Source organism: Myotis daubentonii, chromosome 4 (assembly GCF_963259705.1).
Source record: "Myotis daubentonii chromosome 4, mMyoDau2.1, whole genome shotgun sequence".
Taxonomy (NCBI): domain Eukaryota; kingdom Metazoa; phylum Chordata; class Mammalia; order Chiroptera; family Vespertilionidae; genus Myotis; species Myotis daubentonii.
In genome coordinates, this window is record NC_081843.1 from 88484199 (window position 1) to 88510769 (window position 26571).

Sequence of the window (26571 nt, forward strand, 5' to 3'; positions counted from 1 at the left end):
TCTGCCCCGTGACAGGCATGTGGGGCGCTGCTCAGATCTCCCCCCAGGAAAGAACCTGCCCCTCAGCCTTGGTTCAGTTAGTGACCACAGGCTGCAGTACCTCGAACCCATCCATGCTCACCTCTTCCCAGCTATCAAATGGCCATTTCTGTCCAACCTGGGACCTCCTCCAAAGCCTCCTTTAGTTGGCTGCTGGCAGGGGGATTCCTGCTCACAGAATGTGGGCCTGTGGTTGCCCCGGTGGGCAGAATCGAGGGTAGGCACAGGGCATCGCTCAGCACTCCCATTTGCCACTGGAGTGCCCAGGTGTAGCCACTCCAAACTGAGAAGGTGTGGTGACCAGGCTCTAGCACTCTCACCAGCGAGCCACAAGGATCAGTAGGTTGGAGTTGGTCCCAGCCTCCTCCTTCCAAGTTCCTGTGGATGCAGAGGTCTGCTGGGGAGCTGCCCCAGGCTGTGGGGAGCTGTGGCCAAGCAGCACGAAAGGGGGTTCAAGGAAGAACCTGACATTTGGCTCCGAGGAATGCAGCTGGCAGTCAGCTTCCAGCTGTAGTGCCTGGGTCTCCACCTGGAACTCCAGCCTAGGGAGTGACCTTCTCAGACAACCACAGAGCACCTGGGCTGGTGCTGGCCATTTCTTCCAGCCAGGGGTCCTGTAATGGACCGTTGTTGGGCTGGAAGAAGCATGACTTAGAAATGTTTTTTACCATTGAGCGATGTTTAGAATACTCTAAACCATAGGAACGTGCAGTGAGTACATGTACACACAACTGACAGGGCTGATATCTTTCCAAACCCCCACCACACTAGTATCTCAACCAGATGCTAAATTGTCTGTCCTGAATGAGATGAATTCCATCTGTGAGACGTGATGCTGGGGATGAGGATGAGTAACCGTTGGCAGGTCTGCGGCATTTAGACTGTCTCAATGCCTCTACACTAAAGTTCAGTAATTCTGAATACCTCGTCAAATATTTAAGAAACATTTTCTTTGCTTATTATTTTAATATATCTTTACCCAATCACCAGCTAACTTCCATATAAGCTAAGTCATTGTTGGCCACACAAAAGATCGCACATGATGTCACCTTGCAGACTGAGAATCTACTACAAAACCTTCCTCCTCATCTGGTGGGTGCAGTGCCTACTAACTTGGATGAAAGAATTTTCTGAATCTTCACATTTTTCTATTTCAAATCCAGCTTATAATTTTATATTTTACTTCTCAGTCTTTATTGGTGTGAGAAAGGAAACAAAAAGATGAGTCAACCAAAATTTTGCTATTTGAAAATGTAATACAGAAACCAGACCTGGGGTCAACGCTGGGCCTCTGTTCTTGCCAGCTGTTAGTGGTCCCGTGTCAAGGGACTCTCTATCACATGATCCCTCTACGTTAAAAACTTTCTATTCAATATAATTTTTTGGAAAAGTAGTTTTAGCACTGAGGTGTTAAGAGCTGTTTCAGGGACTGAAAGGTCTGTGTATTCTAAGAGAAGAGAGTCACAGAAGCTACACGGGCTGCCGAGGCCTGGCTGTCTCGCTGAGGAACGGCCTTTGTTACTTCCTACTAACAACTGCTTCTCTGGCCACGAAAAGTTGCTTCCGTATAAATTATAGTTCACCTCCTTGTTTGGGTCCATTTTAAAACAACCTGGGAAGTAATAGGGGGAAATGATTTTTGTTTTTACATATTCCCAGTGATTTCTGCCAAGTGACTCCAGCGGTGACTTTCCAGCTGGAAAACCTGAGCAAAGATGCCTTGTCAGCTTTGATGTCCATAAAGTTGGGGTCTCATGACCTTGAGGGATGTTTCGGTTGTTTGAAAATGTGGGCGTAAACATTTTGATTTTTAAAAATTTAACCCAAAATGATGTATTCCTCAAATACTCAATACATTCTTATTTCTTGAAGTTATGAAACTAGCTGCCCAGATGTTTTATTTTTTAATTTTTTACATTTCTGTAGATATTTATCATGATTCTTTCTGGAAGGTCTCATGAACAAGACAGGAGATTAGAATCTGTGGAGGTTTCCTGGCCTCAGCAGAAAGCCTGACCCTAACATTGCAGTGCCGGCCACTGCCGCAGGGGAGCTCTTTCAGGCCACAGCCTCCTGCGGGGAGCCTCCCAGAACCCCCCCAGCTCCCACCCAACCCTCATTCCACACCCTCCCTGGCTCCAGTCCACTGCTCTCCAAGGTCACCGAAAGCTGAGCTCGGGTGAACACCAAGCTCAAGAGGAGGTAGGCATCTCCCCAGGGTTAGGGGACAAGGAAAGAAAACTTTGGAATCAATAACTGGTTTAAATAAATTTCCAAGGGATATGCAGGGTTTGGTTTGGTGGACATGAGAGGCAGGGCGCTCCTGGGACATTGAGCCACAAGACTAGAAGAAGTGAATCATGTTCTGAGCCAACAACGAAGCCAGTTTGGGGACAGAAGTTCTGTTTAGAAAGGAGCAAAGTGCTGAGGTCAGCCCAGGCATGGTTTATCCAAGCATCTTTATGAAGGAAAAGGCTCATTGGAAAATAAGGAAGTTGGCGAGCCCGGGTGGGGCAGGCCCCCTGGGCTCTATGAGCTGCTGGACTCTAATGCCAGGGTGAAGACCAGCAGGAGACCCCTGACCACCAGAGTTCAGGGCTGGACACTGGCTGCTGAGTGTGTTCTTCTGTTTATATTATATTATATATATATATATATATATATACACTAGTATATATTTTTTATTGATTTCAGAGTGGAAGGGAGAGGGAGAGGAGAGAGAGAGAAACATCAATGATGACTGGGGAGGCATCCTGCATGCCCCAACTGGAGATCGAGCCCACAATCCAGGCATGTGCCCTGACTGGGAATCAAATCATGACTGCTCAACCACTGAGCCATGCCCACCAGGCACTATAATTTTGTTTTAATCAAAATAGATTCGGATTTGATATGTTAAAGAGAATCAGGCAACCATTTTAGTGGGTGCGATGCTGCTATGAAAACAGGAACATACAACAGTGTCTGCAAGCTTCACACTGAGGAAATGAACTGGGTATAAAAGCTGGTGGGCCCCCCAGCAGACACAGGTGAGTTCACATCTTCCATGTGGCCTTCAGCTTTTACTCCCCAATGTTTCCTAGGCAGTTGTGGATGGGATCTGCGAGCGGTTCCTGACGACCATTTTGCAAGCACACACCCTGACTGCCCGGCTGCCCATGGGAGGCCCAGCGAGGCCAAGGCGAATCACTCCCGCCTCCCGTGTGGATAATGGCATTTCAATAATCACATGCTTGAGATGCTGGAGGTCTAGATTTATTATTATTGCTAATAATAATAAGAATGGAGATTGTGTATGCGCCACCACAGAAATTGATTTTCCTGATGTCTGGGGGCGGGGGGGGGGGGGAGGGGTTGAGCCTCCCTCTTCTTTAGTCTCCAAGGTGGATGGGTATTTCATTGCATGTAGTCTCTCAATTCCAAACGAGTAATTGACATAATATTGATACACTCACGAGAGGATGGTTTCAAATCTCATATCTTTATCTAATGACTTTGTGATGCGATCAATTACATACATTGAGCAGGCCCTTTGATTTTTATGAAAGAACTCCTTTTAAGTAAGGAGAACGCCCATCATGAAAACGTCTTTTCCTTCAGACCATCAAGTCCTGCATTTTCTAAGCAGGTTTTCCTCAGGTTGAGGAGGTGGGTCTGGGTGCTGAGCCAGGGATTCGCTTGGCATGCTGTTCCCAGCAGAGGGCTCCTGACAGGGAAATGCAGCCTCGTGTTATTAAACAATAATTAAGTCCTCCAGGTTGAGTCCTTTACGCTTGCTAATCTTGGTGACTGTTTACATGCTACTATTTGTTAAATGGCAACGTTTATTGATTTGGCAAATTCAGTCCCACATTGTAGATTTTTCTCTCAGTCTGTGTTGCTACATGTGGTTCAGCATTTTTAAATGTCAACTGCAAAGTATTATTGATCCGTAATTAAAAGTGGAGAGAAAAATTAGCATAGGAGAAGTTTGCGGTCATTAGTACAAGTACCGTGGGGCAATGATTTAGCATGTTTTAACATTTATTTTCCTTCTGTTATTGACATAGAGTATGATGCTCACCCAACAGTTTTTGTTTTGCTAAAAAGGAAACTTTTAACATCAATAAGAATTAATGACATACAATTCTTTTTGAAAATGTGCTTGTCAGTTACCCTGGTGCATAAGTAAGCTAATCCAGAGGTTCTTTGTGCTCCGAGGAGAGTGAAAAGGAGGAGCTGAGCCCTGTAGGCCACCTGGAGGGACAGGGTGGCTTTCTAGGACCAGATGACAGGGTCCTGGTTGGAACTGGACAAAAAAATCTGCAAATGTGGCTAGGGAGGTGGCATTTTACAGAATGGTTATCCCAGATATGCTTGGACATCACACAGACTTTAATATTCTGCACTGCTTCCTTGTACTAATCAACTCAGAAGAACAGATTTTGATTCTGAAAACACAGTGACCTTAAATTTAGATGTAACCAGTTCCCTCAAAACGTTATACTTTAATCCTATTAACAATCTAAAGCATGAAGCCAACAACAGCAGCGCTGGCCCGTGTGGCCTGATGTGGCTGAAGGTTGGGTGACCCGGGGAGGTGGAGGGGAGGCATTGGGGGTGGCGGCTGGACTTCCTGGGTCATTACTTTGAACCAGTGGAAGTTTCATATTCAGGAGCTTAGTGATGGGCCTGAAAGTCAGAGAGGAGGGTCAGAGCCACAAAACTGCTTAATGGGGGCTTTCAGAGTAGGCTGAAGGTGGAGGGGGTGGGTCCTGGCTTCCGGAGTGTGTGGTCATTTCGTCATCTGTTCCTTCAACCTTGGGGATGTTTGTTCACTCCTTTGCCATTCATCATTTGCTCACCCTTTAGTGGCAGAGCACCTTCCAGGTGGGTCCTGGAGACACACTGTGATGAGTTGGCACCCTCTCCTCTCCAAGCTGAAGTTGGCAGCCTGGAAGAGGGGATCTCACCTGGCTGTGCACAACCCCTCAGGGGTTGAGGCTGGAACAGAATACCGATGCCCGGACCCCTGACCTGTGACATCTGCAGCTCTGGCCCTGGGTCCTTTTGAGGACAGCTGGCAGGAAGGGCTCCAGGGGCAGGCTGCTGAGAGAGGCAGGGGTCTCTGCTCACAGGTAGGCCTCAGTGGACTTGGGCAGAAGGCCACACAGTTTGTGGTGGGGACAGAGAGGAGGGATGCTGAGGTTCAACATGCACCACCTGGCTATCTTTAGAGTGGAGGGGAGATTTCTCTGAAACTTGGTGGGGTTGGTGTGGGGTGTGTGGGGGGGTGGGGGAGTGGGTTTAAAAGAATTGTAATCAGGTGAGTTCTCAGGCCAGATTCAGGGGAGATAGATATCAGCTGCGATGGTGGGCATTTTGGCTTTTTCCCCCTATAATTGTCTTTAGGTCTCTAGTTATGTTTTTCAAGACTGGATATTGCTGCCTAAGGCCCAGAAATGGGTGCGCTTGGGAAGGGGGAAATTTGGAGGCTGAGTTGCTGTACTGGCCGGGAGTTCTCAGGTCTCTGTGTTGCTCCGCCTGGGTTGGGGGTAGGCGTGAAAGACCCAACCAGGGACTCTCAATGAAAGCCTGATACCCTCCTGGAAAAGAAACCTAAGGCTTGAGTAGTGCCAAATTTAAGGATGTAAAATCAAATTAAGTATAAAATGATCAATAGAAGCATTGCTACAAATGAATCTGATAGCGAGGTTCTTCAAGTCTGAAAAACGTCTCGGAAACCCACAAAGGAAGGTGGCTCAGGCAAGGACAGGGCTGGGAGAGTGTCACTAGAATGACAATCTAAGGGCGATGTTATCACTTAATAATTTAGTGGGCTATTTTTTCATGGAAATGAAATCTATTAAAAGCTGATTTTCATTTGATTAATAAATGCTATATAGGAACAACAAATAACCAAATAATTAAAGCAAATCCAATCTCTTAATGCAAACACCCTTTAGGCAATCCTTAATTCGATTTTAAATATAAATATTAAACAATGCCTAACCCTTCAAAGAATCCTTTCCCAGCTGTTCTCCCAAGACTGGTTCTGCTCCTTAGTTTCCACAGCGATGTTCACTCATTCATCCGGCAGCACCCACTGCCTGCCTCGCTACGCCCGGGATGTGAAAGCACAGTTTTTCTTTGCTAGTGATTGACTTGGCACAGTAAATTAAATTTTTTGTCACTTATGGTCACTAATACCTTGGATGGAATTAAAGCTTTGCATGTAAGAATGGACATTAAGCATAATAAAACATTTTCATTTGGTATACTCAATTTATTTTATATATTTAATTTTTCCTTTTTTATTGCACAGTCTGCTATTTGGAAATATTTAAGAACTTTTCCAGTGTTAACAGCATTTTTCTTTATTAATATTACCTGAAAGGAAATATTAAAAAGAGAAAAACTATGTGTCTCCTTCTTCTTCTTCCTCTTCTTCTTCTTCTTCTTCTTCTTCTTCTTCTTCTTCTTCTTCTTCTTCTTCTTCTTCTTCTTCTTCTCCTTCTTCTTCTTTGTATTACTATTCTGCATTTCTGTTTCAAAGACCTTCAGGTAGAACACACACATTCTCATTAGGATAATTTATTGACTCCCACCTGCCCTCTGGAAGAGGTAATGGAGCTCTGTTTACCTCACGGGAAGTAACAATGAGACAGTGAGAATTAAGGAGCTGGTTCAAGGTCCAGTGAGAAAGACTGGAATGTGGTCACATTGATTTCCAGCTGGTCACGGAGCACTCCTTGTTGCTACATGAGACAAATACCTGTTGGTCTGCAAACTCATGTCATGAGCATTACCTACATAGGAACATCTTTTTTTTTTTTCCTCTTCATGGACAAGTACATCCAGTTCCAATAAAGGTGGGGAAAAGATATTTATTTGTTTGCAAAATACTATATAAATGCAATGTATTTCTCAGACAATGTTCTGAAGTGAATAAAATATATCCATACTCATTACCTGAAAAAAGCGTTTCTGCATTTTCTGTTAGAATATATTATCCATTTAATTCTATCTTTGTACTTTTTGAGCATTTTTAAAAACATAATCACAAAGGAGAGCACACAGCTGTTTCAAGCTTTGGGAGTGGAGTCTCACAGTGTCCCTGGGAACTGGGGAGGAAGAGGCTATCTATTGGATGATTAAAACAGAATGTCTTTCTTAAAATGCCAAAGTATCCAAGATTTCCATATGATTAGTATTTTAGTAATGGAAAAGCCTTTCTCATGTAGGACTTCTGAGGACATCTAAAAGTCCTAGACTGATTCCCATGGGCAGTTAGTCACCCGATAAATGGAATATCGTACTCTTATGCATTGTACAACAGCACATATATTTCCTGAAAGAAAGAAGTTTGGTGCAGAAGGCATTTGCAGGACATCAAGAGTGACTGAGTGTGAGCCCAACCTCTTAATCCAACCTTCTGATGGTGTTAAAATCAATCCCTTCCAGTGGAATAGTTTATACATCGCCCCAAACCATATATTAGCATAGCCCCCCCAGCCAGAGGCTCCACTGGGGGTGTGTCCCCAAAAACACCATCCTGCCATTCTGCAGCTGTGCTGGGTGGGCACCAGTGGAAATCACGGTGGTGACAGGACTTAATATGAGGTGACTGTTCATTCTTATTGCTGTGTTGACAGTGCAAGAACAGCCACGGAGGTTATGAAGTGGGTGATGATTTATCCCATTCCTATTGCTGGGTCATGTGACATTTCATCCCTCCCACCCCGAATCCCTCATCTACTACCCACTTCCATCCAGCTGTTGTCTAACCTCGACCTTGATTGCTGGCTATTGCCTTTTCTTTCTCTGTAGGTTGATGAAATGGAGTTGCCCTATAAAGACAGATTCTGGCAGATTTTGAAAATAGGGGCAAGAGTTTTCCCTGAAACCGAGGAGGAACTCAGGTAGAACCACACCTGTGAAGCAAAGCTACGACTGCAGGGCAAGTGCATATCAATGCTGAGACCCACCCAGCACATGCTGTGTCCAGCTCCATCCAGTCTCCTGAAAGTGTCAATTTGTTTTAGTTTCTGCAGAAGAAATCCCAGCAAAATTACTTAACAATGATTCTAAATATTTTCTGTAAATTGAACACTGTTCTAGTAGAACCTGAAGAATATTTGAAAATGTTCGTTGAATAATCAAGTTTTCTTGCTGCTATCAGGAAACATTTAGTGTTAAGACCCAGAAAAGACCAATTCTGATGGTTATGTGAGCTAAAACAAAAACAAGAGCAAAAACCAAACCCACTCTTGGTATTTTCTTACAGCATCTTTACATTAAAGTATCATAATATCTTCATTATTATGGACAGTATGAATTATTGTGACTTTTTGAAATTGATATGCAACCAATTTCCATATTCCAGTTAAATTTAAGCATTTATTGTTATTTTTTTGAAAATCAACCCTGTAGGGAGTTCCATTGTTCCCTGTGTACTAGGCCCCAAATAGAACGATAATTATCATGGAAGTCAGTTTAAATTCACCCTGTGATTGCTGCCTTAGTTTCATGCACCTTTCATCTAAAATAATTTCATTTTGGAAAGAATTTACAATGGAAGCCAATGGAAAGAGGACGTATGCTTTTCAAAACGTTTGAATCAAAGATATCATTGAGAAATGTTTCTTATTATCTTAAATAAAATGTGAATAAATCATCTCCAGCCTGAGCCATGCAATGAACATTTTAGTTCAGAATGGCACGGCATTGTGGAAAGTTACAAAGTGGGACCAGGTGGTCTTCACAGGAATACCTCTTCTTTTCTACACACAGGCCCTGTGAGTCTGGTTCTGGATGTAACACAGGGCTTAGCTACCCTGGAGGACAGACTCCTCACTCGGCACGCTTCTCTGCTACAATCCGGCTCCGCAACGGAGGTGAGCATCGCCCTGTGGTGAACAGATCGCATAACACTGATGTTGAAAATTATTTTATTCTGGGAAGACAACTTAAGGTTTTCCTGCCAAAGCATCTTTGTCAACCATCATCAGAAAGATGCCAACTCACATAAGCTAAAATATAGAATATTTTCATCTTGCTCTTTTAGAAACATCTGCGACATCAATAGAGAGGTCACAATACTCCAAATGTAACACAGCACTAAATGTCAGTACCAGGAGCAAATATGCAGGATAGTTGAGATCTCATTCAATTTCTCTTGGGCCAAATAGCATGGCCCCCAAGTCTCTTCCAGCTCCCCGACTTGGCCACCAACAATAGGGACACACAGGTTTGCCACCTGTCAGGCTATCGTCAAGCTCTTCAGAAAAACATCTCATTTACTTGCACAGTCCTGTGGGGTGGATACAGTTGCCTCTGTGTTATAGATGAAGAGACTGAGATTTCAACAGGGTAGTGGGCTCGAGGGTCATGTTGTTGTTGTTTTTTTAATATATTTTATTGATTTTTTACAGAGAGGAAGGGAGAAGGATAGAGAGTTAGAAACATCGATGATAGGGAAACATTGAACAGCTGCCTCTTACACACCTCCTACTGGGGATGTGCCCACAACCCAGGTACATGCCCTTGACCGGAGTGGAACCTGGGACCTTTCAGTCCACAGGCCGACATTCTATCCACTGAGTCAAACCAGTTAGGACTCAAGGGCCATGTTTCAAAGCGACATTGATGTGACTCTAACTCTGGTCTCTGGAGTGAAGCTGCAGGAGCCCTCTGTCCTGGCGAGGGTGCCTTTGTCGGGGGATGGCCTCCCAGCATCAGGTGGCTGTTGGGAGATCCTCCATGTTCCAGAGGGAACCCTCTGCAGTGCCAGAGGGGTTCCTGCAGAGCCAGAGCCAGCAGCTGGGAAGGCTTTCCCGGGTCTCCCAAGTCCATCAGGAAACTAAGTGGTGTGTCTGGTGCACTGAGCTCTCCCTAGAACTTCATACAAGGTGCTTGTGCATAGAGGGTGTTGCTGTTTTTACAGAGGAAAACTATAAGGATATGCATTTTGGCTTAACGGAGGCCACGTGGCGCACACCAAATCCTTGAGATATGGAAACAAAACCTGCTGGGTGACTGGGCCTAGGAGCCTCTGGGATCAAGAAGGGACTTTCCGCCGAAACCGGTTTGGCTCAGTGGATAGAGCGTTGGCCTGCGGACTGAAAGGTCCCAGGTTTGATTCCGGTCAAGGGCATGTACCTGGGTTGCGGGCACATCCCCAGTAGGAGATGTGCAAGAGGCAGCTAATCGATGTTTCTCTCTCATCGATGTTTCTAACTCTCTATCTCTCTCCCTTCCTCTCTGTAAAAAATCAATAAAATATATTTAAAAAAAAAAAAGAAGGGACTTTCCTCTTCCCTCTGCTGTGGGATGGGGAGTGAGCAGAGGGGCTGTGGGCAGGTCCCTGGCCTGGGAGAGGCCCACTCACCCCCCAGCCTGCATTGCTCAGAGAGAGAGTCTCTGTTCTAGATCTTCTCCTGACCGTCCCTGTGTGCCAGGAGCAGCACCGGAAGTTAGATCCACCTTGATTCTATCCCCTTCCCTAAAAGTTTGCCTCAAACACTGTCCTGCACTTGGTCACTTTCCCGGCCGTCACAGATGTGATGCAATATTAGACCTGCCTGATTGTGAGCAAGTGAACATGTTAACTCATTCCACTCCTAAATGGCATTTTCTTACGCATTGTAAAACCAGAGCGAAAGTGTCTGTGTTGGCTTTATCTCCTCTGAAATTAAGATATGGTTTAAATTGAAAATGTAATTTAAATCCTTTCCGAAATGGAATTTGTGCTTGTGGCCCCTCGGCAGAGCTGCACAGAGGCCAGGGCCATCTGGATGCTGCAGGAGCTGCTCCCCAGTCAAAGGAGAACTCAGAGCAGATAAAGACAAACCATCCCATGACAGGGGTTAAAAGAAACCTGTTACTATGACAACAGATAGGGTCAGATAACAAAATGAACAGCCATGTTTGATCTTCAAAAAATTCTCTTCCCTTTGCACTCCCCTGTTATCTGGACCACTCCATCAAACAGTGTGCAGATAACACAGCTGAAAACCCAATCGACCTTCAAGAAAACGCAGACAAGTTGGAAAGTGTATGGAAAGGTTACCATCACAGTGGAGGTGCCTCTGATGATATTTGCCTGTATACACAGAAACACACACACAGTCATTTTTCACGAAAGCAACAGGACAGGTTCAAAGGCATCCACACAAGTGCTTAACACATGTACATAACAGAAAATGTTTTCATATCACCGAGAATGGAAATAGTAAGAGGCATTCAGAGTTAAAAGTCTCTGATGTCAGGACTCACTGCCACCTGAGTTAGGATTAGTTAGTATAGAAACGTTTGACATAAAATTGACAAGTGAATAAAACTACATGCACGTAAGATATAAATAAATTAGGAGAGAGATTTCATTCATTCAGTGATATTCATAAGTAGGCTGATCAAAAAGCACATCCCCGTGAAAAGAAATAGAACTTCAAGACTTTATACACCTTTTCTCATGCTACTTAGTCCAAGAGAAATTGAATTATCCTGTTTATTTCCTCCCAGTATTTCCAGTCAGCACTATAACCTTTGGAATACTAGGAGCATTTCATATAGATTCCGACTCAACTATACATTCTTTCATTTCTACTCTTAAGTTTTCTTTTTTTCTACTCTTAAATTTTTAACATAAACACGAGAGTGCCCAATATTGGAGCTGCAAGGAGTTAAAAAGTACAGTCTATTGCATTGATTCCCACCGAACCTTAAATATTTGCTTCACATTTGGAAAACTTGATGCATTTTTTAATCTAATTTTCAAAAGGATCTTTTAGGACAGAATAAATTCTGTTCTCTAAAGAGCTATTTAAATTTTATATTTAGGCCAATTGGTTAAAAAATACAACTTTCTGGACCTTTCAAATATACTTTTAGAAACTATTACATATTCAGTCTCTTTAAAAAACGAAGGTGATTTCAATGGATTCATTGAACATTTTGGCTGCTAAGTACCCATGTTGGCACTCCTGTCATAGCCTGGTACATAGCTGAACGGAGAACAGGCATAATTTTTCCTTTATTCTGTGGCTCTGTCATCCCCCTGGGCGTGTTGGCCTGCGCATGCTGCTTCAATCCATCTGAGGTTGAGCAGGCAAACAACAAGCTCTTGGAGACGATAGAAACAGGGTGTTATTAATTTCCAAGGATAAAAGGGATGCATTGCTTGCAAACTTGATGTCTTAAGGTTCTGGGAATAAAATCCTTCCTGGAGCAGCGTTTTCTGGGGAGCCCAGACACCAGCACACGTGTGCAGGGCCAGTACCCGAGGAACTTGATCATCAAGTTGAGACATACATAGGGACCACATCATCCAGCAGGGCACCTGTCCAATGATACCCACACAGGTGTGCATACCACCCCAACATAGAAGCTGCTGAGTCCTGTCCTACATGGAGCTCAGCTATAGCATCCTCAAATGTGACCTTTCTCATGAACACAGCACATTCTTACATTTAAACAATCTTTAGCTCCCTCTGACATTAGAGCATCTACAATGTGTTATCAAACCCATACATTTTTCAGCTACTCCACTCTTTGAAGCCACTTATGCTCAAAGACTAATATATTAACAAGGAGATTATACGTTAAAACTATCAATTGTGGGTCACAACTTATCATTACATTTTCTCTAAACCACAGAGAAGACTTGGTTGAATAGAATTATACTTAATAACTTAAGAAAAATATCTCATGTTAGTAACACAAAAACAAAAGCATGAAAACTTAAGCAAATCATATGAAGTTTTTTGAAAAATCTATTTTTTTGTAAATAAAAATAATTCCTAAAAGCCTTGCAAATACTTTAAAAATAGACCATTTGCAATCAGTGGAAAATCAATTATCAATTGCTTACAATGAATGGAACACTGGGCAGAAAGGATGTGTTTGAACAATATATTTTATAATATATTAAATTTATTCAATACATGGATTCAGCACATATTTAAAAATGAGTAAAGAGGTCAAGAGAAATAAAATTAATTAGTGGAAAATGTAGAAAAGAAAACCAAGTTATTTTCCCAGTTTAAAGCACACTTGGTAAGAGATTCCTTTTAGAATCTTAAGAAAGTGGAAAAGAGAAGCTGTCAGTGCCTCATCAGAAAAGCGATTACTATTGTCAATTGATTAAATAAACATAAACATAATAAGCAAATAATATCCAGTAAGTGTCCCAAAAGGAGTGAGTAGATGCCAACAAAAATTAACTTCATTGCTCATGATTTACTATCATTCTGTGTGTTTTCTTTTTTATTCAAAAATCCATTTAAATAAGAGCTCAGTTTTGAACACGGTTATGTGTCTTCCCCTTTCATTAAGACTTTCCCCCCCAGAAAGCATTTTAAAGTAGTTTTCAAAAGCTCGCTCACCAGTCTCGTCTCTGAGAAGCAGGCAGGAGAGGGTCTGGCTTCCTCAGATCTGCAGACTTGGGCTCTCCCGGCAGGTCAGACCTCAGGAGAGGACTTTGTCATATGGAAATGTTTAACGGTCCAGCTCATAGCCTGTGGAGGCTGCCTTTTATCTTTTCAGGGTTTGAACATGATCCTTTCAAAGCCAGATAACCCAGGAAAGGCCTCACTGTGACTGCTCGCTGCTCACTCCCAGGCCCCTCATCGCAGTCCCTGAGGAATCAGTTATTAGAATTCGATAAGGAGGCTTTCTTGTCGTTTCCTATGTGGACTTCAGTCTTTATGCTGCTGCAAAATAATAGGCACTCATCTTTTTATAAAAATATGCAGCAGCAATTTTAAGACCAACAAATAAAAGCCAACTTTGAGATTTATTTGAATATGCCATAAATGTAAGCTTTGAGACTTATTTTGATTTGTGCATCTTTTAAATATATTGAAATACTTAAAAGCACACTAAGTGCTCAGCCTTATCAGTTCCATTCGATGACCCCTTGCCTCTGTTTAAGCCTCAAGTCTAAATACTTCAGTTTCACAGCTAATTTTGGAAAATGGGGTAGTCTAACTATGATAAAGAATTTGCATTTAATATGGATAAAATCAAATGCAAATTGTTATTGACAAGCCTGAATCAGCCTATATTTTTCTATAAATGAAAATCAATTGTTTGTATGAGAACCAACCAGCTCCTGGCATAGCAGAGCACTCTCTGGGTCTACTTCAGCTTCTCAGCTTCTCCAACTCTCTGGCAGGAAGGACCAGACTTTGTTTTACCCCCAATCCACAGCAGAGCAACTTTTAAACAAACAGTTAATTAATAAACAATGACATAAAAATAAATACACTTTTACATCATTAGATTCAACAGATACAACATTGCTCTGTCACAAGCTATTTCTAAGGCTTACTTTCATTTTCTGTTCTTAACTAGTTGTAGACAGGGGACCAAGAATTTGCATACTGTCACTGCTAAATGAACCTATGGTCCACTGATTTTTAATAAAAGTTCCAACACCATTCAATGGGTAAAGAAGAGTGTGTGTTTTTTATTGGTACTGGGACAACTGGATAGCCACATGCAAAAGAATTAAGTTGGACCCTTACTTCACACCATTTACAAAATTTGCTCAAAATGGATCAATGACCTAATAGTAAGAATTAAAACAATAAAACCCTTAGTAGAAAACATAGGGGCAAATTTTCATGACCTTGAACAATAAAAGATAAAGTAGACAAGTTGGACTTCACCAAAATTAAAAACTTCTGTGCTTCAAAGGACAATATCAAGAAAGTAAGAAGGCAATAAATAGAATGGGAGAAGACATTTACAAATCCTATATCTGATAAAAGATTTATATTTGGAATCTATAAGGGATTCATATAATTCAATAATAAAAGGCAAATAACCCAATTTAAAAATGGGGAGAGGATCTGAAAATAGTTTTTTCCAAGGAAGAGTACTTAGATTAATGAATTGATTGATATGTGAATGATATTTCAATAAAGCTGTCCAAAAGCATCACATGTCAGCCTCTCCCCCACATGTACTAAGTGGGATCCCTGCCCTCAGAAAAAGCCTGGATGGCTGACCTGGAGCTATGCATGGCTGCCTTCAGCACCCAGGGTGGCCCTTTCAGTCCTGGATAACTGGCATTCTGTGGTAAATCTACAGGCAACGTTACAGATGGTCAGGGCTGCCGAAGCACCAGCCATGTCCAACCCTGTAGATGAAGGGTGGATGGGAGCTCCCTCCTCCCCACATGGAGCCCCTGCTACCTTCCACAAGTGGCTACTTCCAGGAGGCTCACACAGCTTTCTCTGCAGGAAGTGGTGTAGATGGAGGCAGGGTATCACTTCCCTGGGGTTTGGGAAGAGAGTCCACAGTCCAGAGGTACCTGACAGTTGGGAGCGGGTGGAGGTGCTCTGAGGCATCCACATGGAAAGATGACTGACTGACTTCCCTCATTTTCACCCTTGTTCATGATCTCACGGTCTGTTTACGTCCACAGAGATAACAGATCTTTCTTACTCATAAGACAACTGAGATTCGGGCTGTTCTGTCCAACCTTAGGAAAGAAAGTGTGTCCCCACGGCCCGCAGCTCTGGCATGGTGTCGCTCTGCAGTTTCAAGTCTATTGAACAACTGATGCTGATCAGTGAGGCAATTAGCCACTCCAAGCCTTTCTCCCTAAACTATGCAACATGATTTTCTACCATTATTTTTAAGAGGCCAGAACTTGAGTGGATATAGCATTGTATCAGAGCAATCCCAATGGCCGTTGGGGTATATTTGCGTGTCTGAGCTTTTCTGCAGCCTCACTCTGTGCACAAGCATTAGCTCTTTCTCAGGAGGATGTGTTCAGGAACTTGACCAGTTTTGCCAGAAGCCTGATCCTGATTCGTTCTACCCCAGCTTCACAATGAGAAATGATGTAGAATATGCAGTCTATATATATAAAAGGCCTGTGGCCGAAATGCTGTGATGCTGTAACAACCAACGACTGGACTCACCAGGAGGTGCATCGATGGGCGGGGCTCTGGGTCTCGCATGATTTTGAGCACTGGGCCTCTAGTGAAAATTATAATGACCTACTTATATAGACCTTGTTGTGGCTAATGAAAATGCAACCTCTTGGCCTCATATACAGACAAGATGATTAAAATTATCTACAGGAAAGCTCTAAAAATTTTTGAAACAAACAAACAAAGCAACAAAATAACAGAGCTAGTGTTTTGGTTTGTTAAAGCTTCAAACAATGCCGGTGGTTTTGGCCCACTTAGACACCAAAGCCTTGCCCCGGGGTCTGCTCTGGGTTCTGACACTGGAACTTTGCAGACTCGTGTTGGGGAAGCTTGGTGACTGTGACAACCCAAGCAGGACTCCACACCAGGCGCTGGAAGGCCTTGTTCATCGAGGGAAGTGGAGGTTGTGCGAACAGAATGGTGGTCATTTCCCTAAGCAGGAAGTTTTGCTTCCCAAATGTATTTCATTATTTCTCTGTGGATGGGTGCCCACCACACCCCCTCACCCATTCTGCCTTTTATCAGGACACTTGTTTCTGAGTATAAGCTATAATATTTGATGCAGGGCAAGTCCAGGTGTTTAAAAAATTAAAGGTGACATTTAGTCCTTGTAGCAGTATTATGTCAGGCAGTCCTGGGAAGCCCCAGACTCCCTGCTTGGACCTTAAAACACAGATCATCTTGGAAAGAAGGAAAGAAATGGAAGAGGGAAAAGGAAATGAATGTTCATTGCCCCACTTTTGCTCCAGGCAGGGTGTGTAGCCAAACACTTTCAATTTCTTATAACCATCCTTTGGGATGGATTGTATTAGTATTATTTCTATTTTCAATATGAACAACTGGAAACTAAAAAGGATTAAGGAACTCTTCCAAGTTCACAAGGAAGGCTGGCAAAAGAGGCCAGAGATACCTAGAATCATGGCTCTGTGGTCCCCACACCAGTCCCCGAATAGACAAGAGAAGCTTTTACAAAGTGACTCTCAATTCCTTCTGGTTAGTGCAGGTGGCTGTGCCAAATGGGTGGAGGTCTTACCCCCGGTTGTATTTCTGCTTGCATCTCATGCTTCTCATTACCTTACTTCTCTGTCAAGCTGTGTAACCCAGGGAGCTAATGTTTGGCTGGAGAGTTAGGTCTGGAAGTTAAGATAACTGATAGAAACATTCAGGTATATGACATTGCTGCAATAATTGACCAGTTAGTAGCTTTGGGTAGTGTGCCAGTTCAATGCTGGCAGAGGAAATAGACACTTGAGTGCCTGTCAAGCTGATTTTTTACAGCATGAAATGGGCATTTATATAGCGCGGCCCCTGCAAGGCCGGCTGATTTCCCCAGATGGAGTGCAACTCCCTCCCGCAGTTTTCTGAGGTCCGGTCTGTCAGGCAGGCATGGAAAACCTCTGCCCTAGGCAAGAGCATGGGAGAGCACCAGGCCACCTCAAACTGGCCTGTGTGAGGAAGCACTTATTTCTATGTTTTTGAAGATTTTATTTTTTTAGAGCAGTTTTAGTTTCATAACGAAATTGAGAGGGAGGTACAGAGTTTCCCAAACAGTCACTATGCCAAAAACAACCTCCCTCACTCTGAGCATCCCCACCAGGGACATTTGTTACAATAGATTAACCTACATTGACATGGAATCATCATCCAGAGTCCATAGTGCATAACAGGGGTCACTCTTTGGTGTCCATTCTATGGGTTTGTACAATGACATGTAGCCATCATTACAGTATCATACAGAGTAGGGTAACTGCCCCCCAAATTCTCTGCGCTCTAGTCTATTCACCCATCTCCCCCAACCAACCTGAGGAACCCCTGATGTTTTACTGTCTCCATAGTTTTGCCTTTTTCAGAATGTCATAGAGTTGAAATCATACAGGCTTTTCAGATTGGCTTCTGTCACTTAGTAATATGCACTACTGCCATGTCTGTTCATGGCTTGGTATTTGTTTCCTTTTGGCGCTAAGTAATATTCCATTATCTGGACATACCACTGCTTATTCATTCATTCATTCATTCATTCATTCATTCATTCATCTGCTGAAGGACATCTTGGTTGCGTCCAAGTTTTAGCAATTATAAATAAAGCTGCTATAAATAGCCACATCAGGTTTTTTTTGTGTGGACATATGTTTCAACTCTTTTGGGTAAATGCCAGGGATTGTGATTGCTGGGTCATATGGTAAGAGCATAGTGTATGTTTAGTTTTGTATTAAACCCCCAAACTGTTTTCCAAAGTGGACGTACCAGCTTGCATTCCCACCAGCAATGAATGACCGTTTCTCGCCAGCATGTGGTGTTGTCAGTATTTTGGATTTTGGCCATTTTAATAAATGTGTACTGGCATCTCACTTTTGTTTATACACTTGTTTTTATCATTTTTTTTCATGACCTTGGGAGAGATTTTTCAACCACCGAGAGAGAGAGAGAGAGAGAGAGAGAGAGAGAGAGAGAGAGAGAGAGATGAGAGAGGTGTTGGTAATTTAAAGGTGCTGTTAGCTGATGTAGACTGTCCCAAGCATCTACCATCTGCTGTAATGAATGTGCATACACAGAGCATCAATAATAATGTATTAGTGTCCTTCCTATTGGATGACTACAATCAGAGTATGTGATCATTGGTTAAATATTTGAGGTAAAAATCAGTTCAATATTTCCCTTTTTTTGTTCTTTCACTACAGAAGGCAGCCTCATCAAGAACATCAGCATTTATTGAGCATTTACAGTGTACCAGAATCTGTGGCCAGTGCTTTTATGTTATTATATTTGTGTTCCATACCACCCTGGTAAGATTCATGTTTCTATATTCTGGATAGTATGACTGGGTTCAGAGCCGGTGGAGCCCGTGTCAGAGTCCCCGTTCCTTCTCCACCATGCATCACAGTGGAAACTCTGAAAAGACTAAACTGAAATATGACGTTGCTGAGTCTGACCATGTGCCAACATTCACCATTTTCTATTTTCCATCTAACATGAGACTGTACACATGGCTACTATCCCTGTTTTTGCAGGTAAGGAGTGAGGCTCAGAGAAATATGCAGTGAACTGCCCAAGGTTATACACCAAGCTCCCATCACTTCTCAGACTGCTGACTTCACTCCTTCTACCCACTTTTACGCAGTGAGAGAGGGTGTGGGAAGCGGCTTGACATAAAGCTTTTCAAAAGGTTAGTGCTTCATAGAGATTTGTTGAAACATAAATTAAAAAGGATTATCCCTTTTTAAAATGTCTTTACAAAGGTATAATTTACATACCACAAAATTCACCCATTTCAAGTGAACAAGTCAATGATTTTGGCACATTTATAGTCATGCAACCACTGCCACTGCAGTCTAGTTTAATGTTGAAGCATTTGTATCCTTCCCCCCCACCCAAAAAAAAGCAAGTAACTGCATGTGGCTCCACCCCAGCCTCTAGCAACTCTAACTCACTTTCTTTCTCTGTAGATTTTCCCTTTGGGGGCATTTTATACAAATGGAATGGTAGCATATATGTACATTTTATACAAGTGGAATAGTAGTGCCCTAACCTGTTTGGCTCAGTGGATAGAGTGTCAGCCTGCTAACTGAAAGGTCCCAAGTTCGATTCCGGTCAAGGGCATGTACCTTGGTTACGGGCACATCCCCAGTGGGAGGTGTGCAGGAGGCAGCTGATCGATGTTTCTCTCTCATCGATGTTTCTAACTGTCTATCTTTATCCCTTCCTCTGTAAAAATTCAATAAAATATATTTAAAAAACACACACAAATGGAATGGTAGCATAGATGTATGCCTTTGGTGACTGGCTTCTATCACTTAGCATGATGCTTTTCTGATTTATCCACATGGTAAATAGGTACTTCATTTTTCTTTATTTCTGAAAATATTTCATTACATGGATATACCATACTCTGTTCATCCACTTGTCAGTTAATGAGCATTTGTAGCTTCCACTGTTGGGCTCTTATGTATAATGCTCCATGAACATTTGTACATAGGCCTGGGTATATGTTTTCATTTATTTGGGGAAGATTCCTAGTATTATCTCTTTAATGTTTGCACTTATAAATGTGCAAAAATTTCAACTTATAAATGTAGATTTTTTTTACATGTATTTTAAAATAAATCAATGTGTTTGGGGAGTGTAAACACTTCTGTATGCTTTTTCCCCCTAAATATGACTGAGTTAATGGAATTACTATTTAAGAACTGATTCAGAGTCTGTAAATTCTCCCTATTCATCACCACATATTTTGTGTCCTCTTTGGTATTTTTAAAGAATTCAGATAAAGCCTGAGATCTGTGTGAAAAAAACACAGGTGACAAAACTATGTTGAGGAGGAGAGTGAAAACATTTTCTTCTAAATTCATACTATTGCTTAAGCCAACAGTTGCTGAATTAGAGGAAATCCTGCTCTCAGTACATGTCCCATCATTTCTCCAACTAGGACAGTGATTGTCACACTGATCCGTCAGGGTCAGGGAGGTGAAGTGCCGGAGACCAGATCTGTAGGGAGAAAATCGCCGGGAGATGTTTCTCCTGGGTATTACTGCAGATGGAAACCAAAAAGCAGGAACTTAACAAATCTCACGTGGTACAAGTCCTAACATTACAAAGCAAGAAGAATATCTCAGGCACTAGGTTTCCAAGGGTAAAATTTGAGATAAAGAAGAGAAACAAGATTTGGATCAGTTCAATCACTCAAGGGAGTGGAGATTTCGTGGCTAACTATACATTTTCTACTTCTCTTTTTTGAAAACTGCATAGTTCAAATTTGGAAAATCAGAGTGCGTATTTCCTCATTTTTCAATAGTGAAAATTGCCACACTTAATGCAAACATAAAAATATTGTTAAATTCATAAGTATATAACACACACTTAACTTTATGGAAGATATGCATATGCCATTATAACAGATACATAGGAAAAGCGTGTTTGTAATGTTGTGAGTGCAAACTGCAAGTTAAAGATATGTTTTCTGAGCATCCATGTTTTTGCATTGAGCACATTCTGAAAATGTGAGATGCTCTTTGAAAAAATAGAACATTTTAGTTGATGAAACAGTCATTCAACAAGTACAGCATTAAATACAAAATTTAAATACTATATAAATAATTAAATTTTATAATCTTTATATTTCTGGGGGGAAAAGTTTATCAAGTTATGGTATTAACTACAAGAATAAATCTATAGAAAGTAGAGAATATGAGAGAGATACAAGTAAGGCCGAATTTATCTTTTTTCTGCTGCCTGTGCCCAGAAATCGTGGAGCCGTCCCAGGCAGGTTGTGGAGTGTGTGCTCAATTTTGTAGGACTCAGGAGAGCTACGTCTAATTCCACCAAATCATGCTGATTCTTGGAGGCATTGTTCGGATAAAAAAACCTGCACATCTGTATGTTCTGGGTAGCATGTCTTCACAGACCACAACCACAGAACCTGGGCGGTGGATGGGCATAAAGCAACTTGCATGATCTTCATTTTGGGGGGATCTGAAGGCAAACACATGACACCTATGCACTCTCTAGAGAAATGAGTGTTGAGCTCAGCTCAGCAAACCCTTGGAAAATTCAAACTATCTGGAGGCCAAAATTAACACACACAAAAGCCTTCCTGTAGTTCAGGGGCAAATTTTTTAAGGCCTACTTTCTGATGAGCTACCAAATGGAATGAGTTCACAATTATTTTGAATAAGTACAGTAAAAAAAACTTACTAAAATATTTTCTGATTTTTATAGCGTTTGATAAAGTCAGGGAGTTTTTTGATGTGTTTTCTTTTGAAGTGAATGAATGCTGTTTTGGCAACTTGGATATTTCATTTGAAGGGAGCATAATAAACTGCTTTCTTTGTATTGATTGAAGAAATACAGTGCTTATTTTTTTGCTGGGTTTTCTAGTAGTTATTCGATAGGTTAAAGGGCAACACCATCTGTTTCCTAACAGGACATTTTGTGTAAGATTTGCAAGTCCTACAGGCACCTTTAAGCATGGATAAATATGCACTCTTGGCTTCCGATGGGTAGTTTTTTACTACCAAAGGATGATTATGTTGTGTGCCTTGAGACATTGGCTATAATATATTTCCTGTCCCTTTATTGCATTTTGGAATCATAAACAATGACTGTTTGGCTCAAAGCCATTTATTCAGCCCAAAAAGACATTATTTGCACAACAAAAATCAATAAAAATGTTACTAGGTCTGGCTGGATACTTTGCTTAACTGTGATATTTGTCTATCACTGATGGCATGCCATCTCTCGCAGGAGACTGGGGCCAAAACACAGCTATTGATCCAGTCAGCGATGATGGATACTGGCATTTGGAAAGGGCTGCCGTGGAGAATCTCGATTAAAAAAATATTTCTAGGTTTTGCCTGGAGCAGAGTCAAGATAACCCCGGTGAGGAGATTTTCTCTGTTCTGTTGGGTTTCTCCCTCTTGTGGTGGAGAAGTGCTTCAGACCAAAGTCATTATTGAAAGAATTAAGTCAATCTATGTTTAGCCAAAGGCGTTGGCATCACATCAAGCTCAGCTGATTTAGACACCGGCTCCTGTCCTTTTCATCACCTTAGAGCGCCGGAAAGGCAGCTCCTCACACGGAGGGAAGAAAGCGCTACCAAGTCGCTCCTGCCTGCCTTTTTCTCTTTTCATGCTGTTTACATCTGAAAAAAATAGGACAAACGACCTCCCCTTAAGTAATTAACTATGCAGTTGCACTTTTGAAATGAGCCATTTAGCTAAGACTAAATGCGTTAACTAAAGCGGAGCCAGCGTGAGTAGTACAGAAAACATACCAAATAGGTTAAAGACAATTTATTGCACTGAGCTTGAAGAAAGAGTGATATATTATCCCCCAGCCTCATAAATTTAAAATATGAAATTGTTTTTCATTTTTTATTTGCTATCTCCCCACCTCTAGCATAAATCTGAACCACAGAGCCCTGGTGAAAGGCGTCAGGCAGAAGGCAGAAAATACCTTCATTTTATTTTACTCTATTTTATTTTATTTTATTATTTATACATGTATTTATGCCACATCTTTTCCAAAAGGACTTCATGGACAAATGGCTATTAGAATGGAGGTCCGGCACCCAGGATCGCCAAGTGCAGGTGACCTTGAGTTGCTGTGCTGTCCATGCAGCCGGTTTTCAAATTCTGTGGCCCCGTGTGTCTCTGTGCTGTGTGTGTGAGCTCCCAGGCACAGCTCTTCTCGGATCCAAGTTGCCACCACTGAAATAGTTCCTTTGGTTCTCCCACTGGCCTGAGGGCTGTGATTTCTCTAAACCGTCAGATGCCACTGTGCGAGGCCAGCAAAGTGGAGTCGCTCTGCCTAAGCCTCATTTTACTTACTGTTGGTGTTAGACTGTCCTTTTGTTTGTAATCCGGAGATACTGGTCATGAAGTCCATGCATGTTTCTGTAATGAATTATTATCATTTTTACTCTTTCAAATGTTCTGGTTGAGCTAGAAATGATTAGCATTCACAATTAAAAATCAGCTGATGTTGCCAGAGTTGGCTATTTTCCGGTGAGAAACCCCCCGGGCTGGTGGTTCAGATCTGACTGTGACTTCCGAGGCTGTGCCTCATGGCTGTTTGTTTCCATAAGTTGCTCTGCAGCCAAGGTCCTCTCCAGCAGATACACACTTTACCCTAGTGATAAATGATTTATTTAGTGTTTCCTATCATGTGTGACTTTCTAAATGTGCATTATGGCTACATTTGTGAGTAGACAAAAGCCTCATATTGCAAAAATTAAATCATATTTTAAAGAAGTTAAATAAGTAATAGGACTTAAAACATTGTAATTACATTTTCTGGTTGTAAAAAGTATATTTTGTATTATATACAACATATACACATTTATGTGTATGCATCTGTACATGTGTGTGTGTGTGCGTGCAGGTGTGTGTGTGTAGCCATTTCCTAGTCTGGGTAATTGTCAGTGTATTTACCACCACAGATTCTTAGTGTTCTTCAGCACCATGCTGGATTTGTTTGTTTTAACGCTTTCACATGACCAGCACTTTTGAAGTTGGCATCTGGATGATGGCTCAGCTCTCAGTTACACACGTATTAGACCAGCCACCTCACAAAGCTCTTCCTGGACCTAGGCCTCCCTGGCCAATTCGGGTCCCCATGCCTGCTGCCATCTGCACTTGCGTGTTCACTTCTGCCTAAGACTGGCTCCCTTCATCTTGCACAGAGGACAAGCATGCAAGACTTCTGACTCTGAAGCAGGTGCCCTTCACACACCGTGAGACCAGCAAATCCGTGGCTCTGCCCCAGGTAGCAGTTCATTCCCATTTAATAGAAGAACAAATAAGACATACCTTCTTGTAATGACTGTGAGCCAACCAGGTCTGCCCTAGTAGATTTTCTCTTCTTCTGCTGGTTCTTTTAAAATTTAAGTGGGCTTTAAAAACGTCTCTTTTGCAAGTTGAAGGACAGACTGGCTGATGCTTCTCCTACTCACCATCATTTCGCTTACACAGGGAGGCTGTTTTTAAAATTCATTGCAATCTTGATTTCGCCTGTTTCTTTTTGTTTCTTTCAGCAGCTGGTTTCATATTAATGTGAGATCGTAGTTTTCATTCCTGGAAAGATGGGTGTTGATCTTTTCCTCACAGGGCAGAATCTCTGGGGTGTACTGGACAAGACAGGCTTGTGTTTGGTGGTGGGGGGTGGGGGGGTGGGATACACCAACAACAGATTGTTGTTTTTAATCAATTGAGAAACCAGCCTAATTAGAGGCCTTTAATACATTATTTGTTGAATGTCTGTTGAAGTGAAAGTGTATTTAGTTTAAGTTTAATACTAAATCTAGTTAAGTTAATTGGAGTTAAATTGTCTTTTCAATGACTAATCCAGCAGGGTGTGAATGGCAAATTGTTTTCATTTGAACCACAAAAGCCCAACAGTCAGGAATTATTTTGGGGAAAGCATGAACCAAGGGTAACCATCTGTTCTGCAAATAAATGCAAGTTTACAATTGGGAGGCCTTCTGGACTTCCTAGCAGTGCCATCCTTCACTGCCCTGGCGTGCAAGCCTGTTATGATTACAATTCTGTATTATTAGGAGAAAGCAATATTTTATGGCATTAAAACCATGTGTGTGTGGGGGGGGAGGGGAGATGAGCAATTCATTTAGCATGTAATTCATTAGCAAATGTAGGGCCTTGACGAAACATCTCATTCAGAGGGTGCTCCAGAAATCTGAACAGCCAGGGCAGCACGTGGTGGAGGCTGAGTAAATACTCTTCTTCCCCAGATCGATTCTATTGATTGTCATTAAGGCAGCGCGCTCAGAACAATGAAGTGGTCTCTAATTTCCAGGCTGCAGGTGGAGCCTGCCCTGGCTCTCCCTCTTTCCAGTTAAGAGCGTCATTAAATGTAAGAGCAAGCAGCACATTGAGAGGCCAAGTGTTTTATTAATTCATCATCAGAATTATCTCAGTGCATTAATATTAATAGCTTCAAATTGGATTTCATTTAAGAGGTGAAATAAATACGCAGATAGTAAAAGCCTGCACAGCCCGAGAGCCCTACAGTGGGCATTTACCTGGAGCTGTGCCCCAGGAGGGCCACAGTCCTGCTTTCTTCCCTGGACCAGAGCTGCTGGGAGGGACAGTGATGCCTGGAACGTCCAGCACAGAGCAGGGACGCTGCCAGGCTGGCCACCGAGCAGTGGCTAGAACTTCCTAGGCTAAGCAGAGTGGCAGGAGGTTAGGTTAGGGGTGGTTTTCCTGCAGAGACCTCTGGTTTCTGCCTTTCTGATTCAGCAGCACAGAAACAATGCCACGGCCCAATTCACACACAGTGACATGTCTCGGATGCTCTTCCCATACTTTCTGTGAGGAAGACAATATGTGAGTGCAGTATGTGAGCTGTTTCTAATATTTTGTGCACAGAAGAGCCATGCAAAGCATGAGGGTTCATTGCTGTACAAAAAAAAAAAAGCTTCTCTGACATGTTTCATTTCCAGTTGGAGATGGGAAGAGAGGAATTGGGTCTTAGAGCCTCCAGGATGGACATCCAAATTATTTTATTTTGTTCAGAAAAGCCTTTGCAAAGTTAAGTATGAGTTTCTTTGGTTATTTTTAAATCATGTATGTGATTTCGCCCCCTGGTATATTAAGTTGCTAGGGCTTCCATAATGAAGAACCACAAACTGATGGCTTGAAACAGCAGATACTTATTTTGCCCACTCCTGGAGGGCAGAAGGCTGGGGTCAAGGCATGGGCAGGGCGGTGCTCCCACTGAGACTCAGGGTTGAATTCTCCTCTACCTCTCAGCTCCCGGTGGTGGCGACGGCCCTTGCTTTCCTTGGCTTCCTCCACTCCAGTCTCTGACTCTATAGTCAAGTGCCACTCCCTGGTGTGTCTCTGTCTTCTTACAAGAACTCCGAGCATATTGGATTCAAGCCCAACATAAAGACCTCATCCTAACTTGACTACACTTGCAAAGGCCCTTTATCTAAATAAGGTCACATTCACAGGTTCCAGGGGTTAGGAATTCAACACATCTTGAGGGAGCACAATTCTACTGATGCCATCAGGATAACCTTGGAAGTGAAAAAGAAAAGTGTTTGTAAATCTGTGTACCTAGAGGAGAAGGAGATTGCCGTTGAACACCT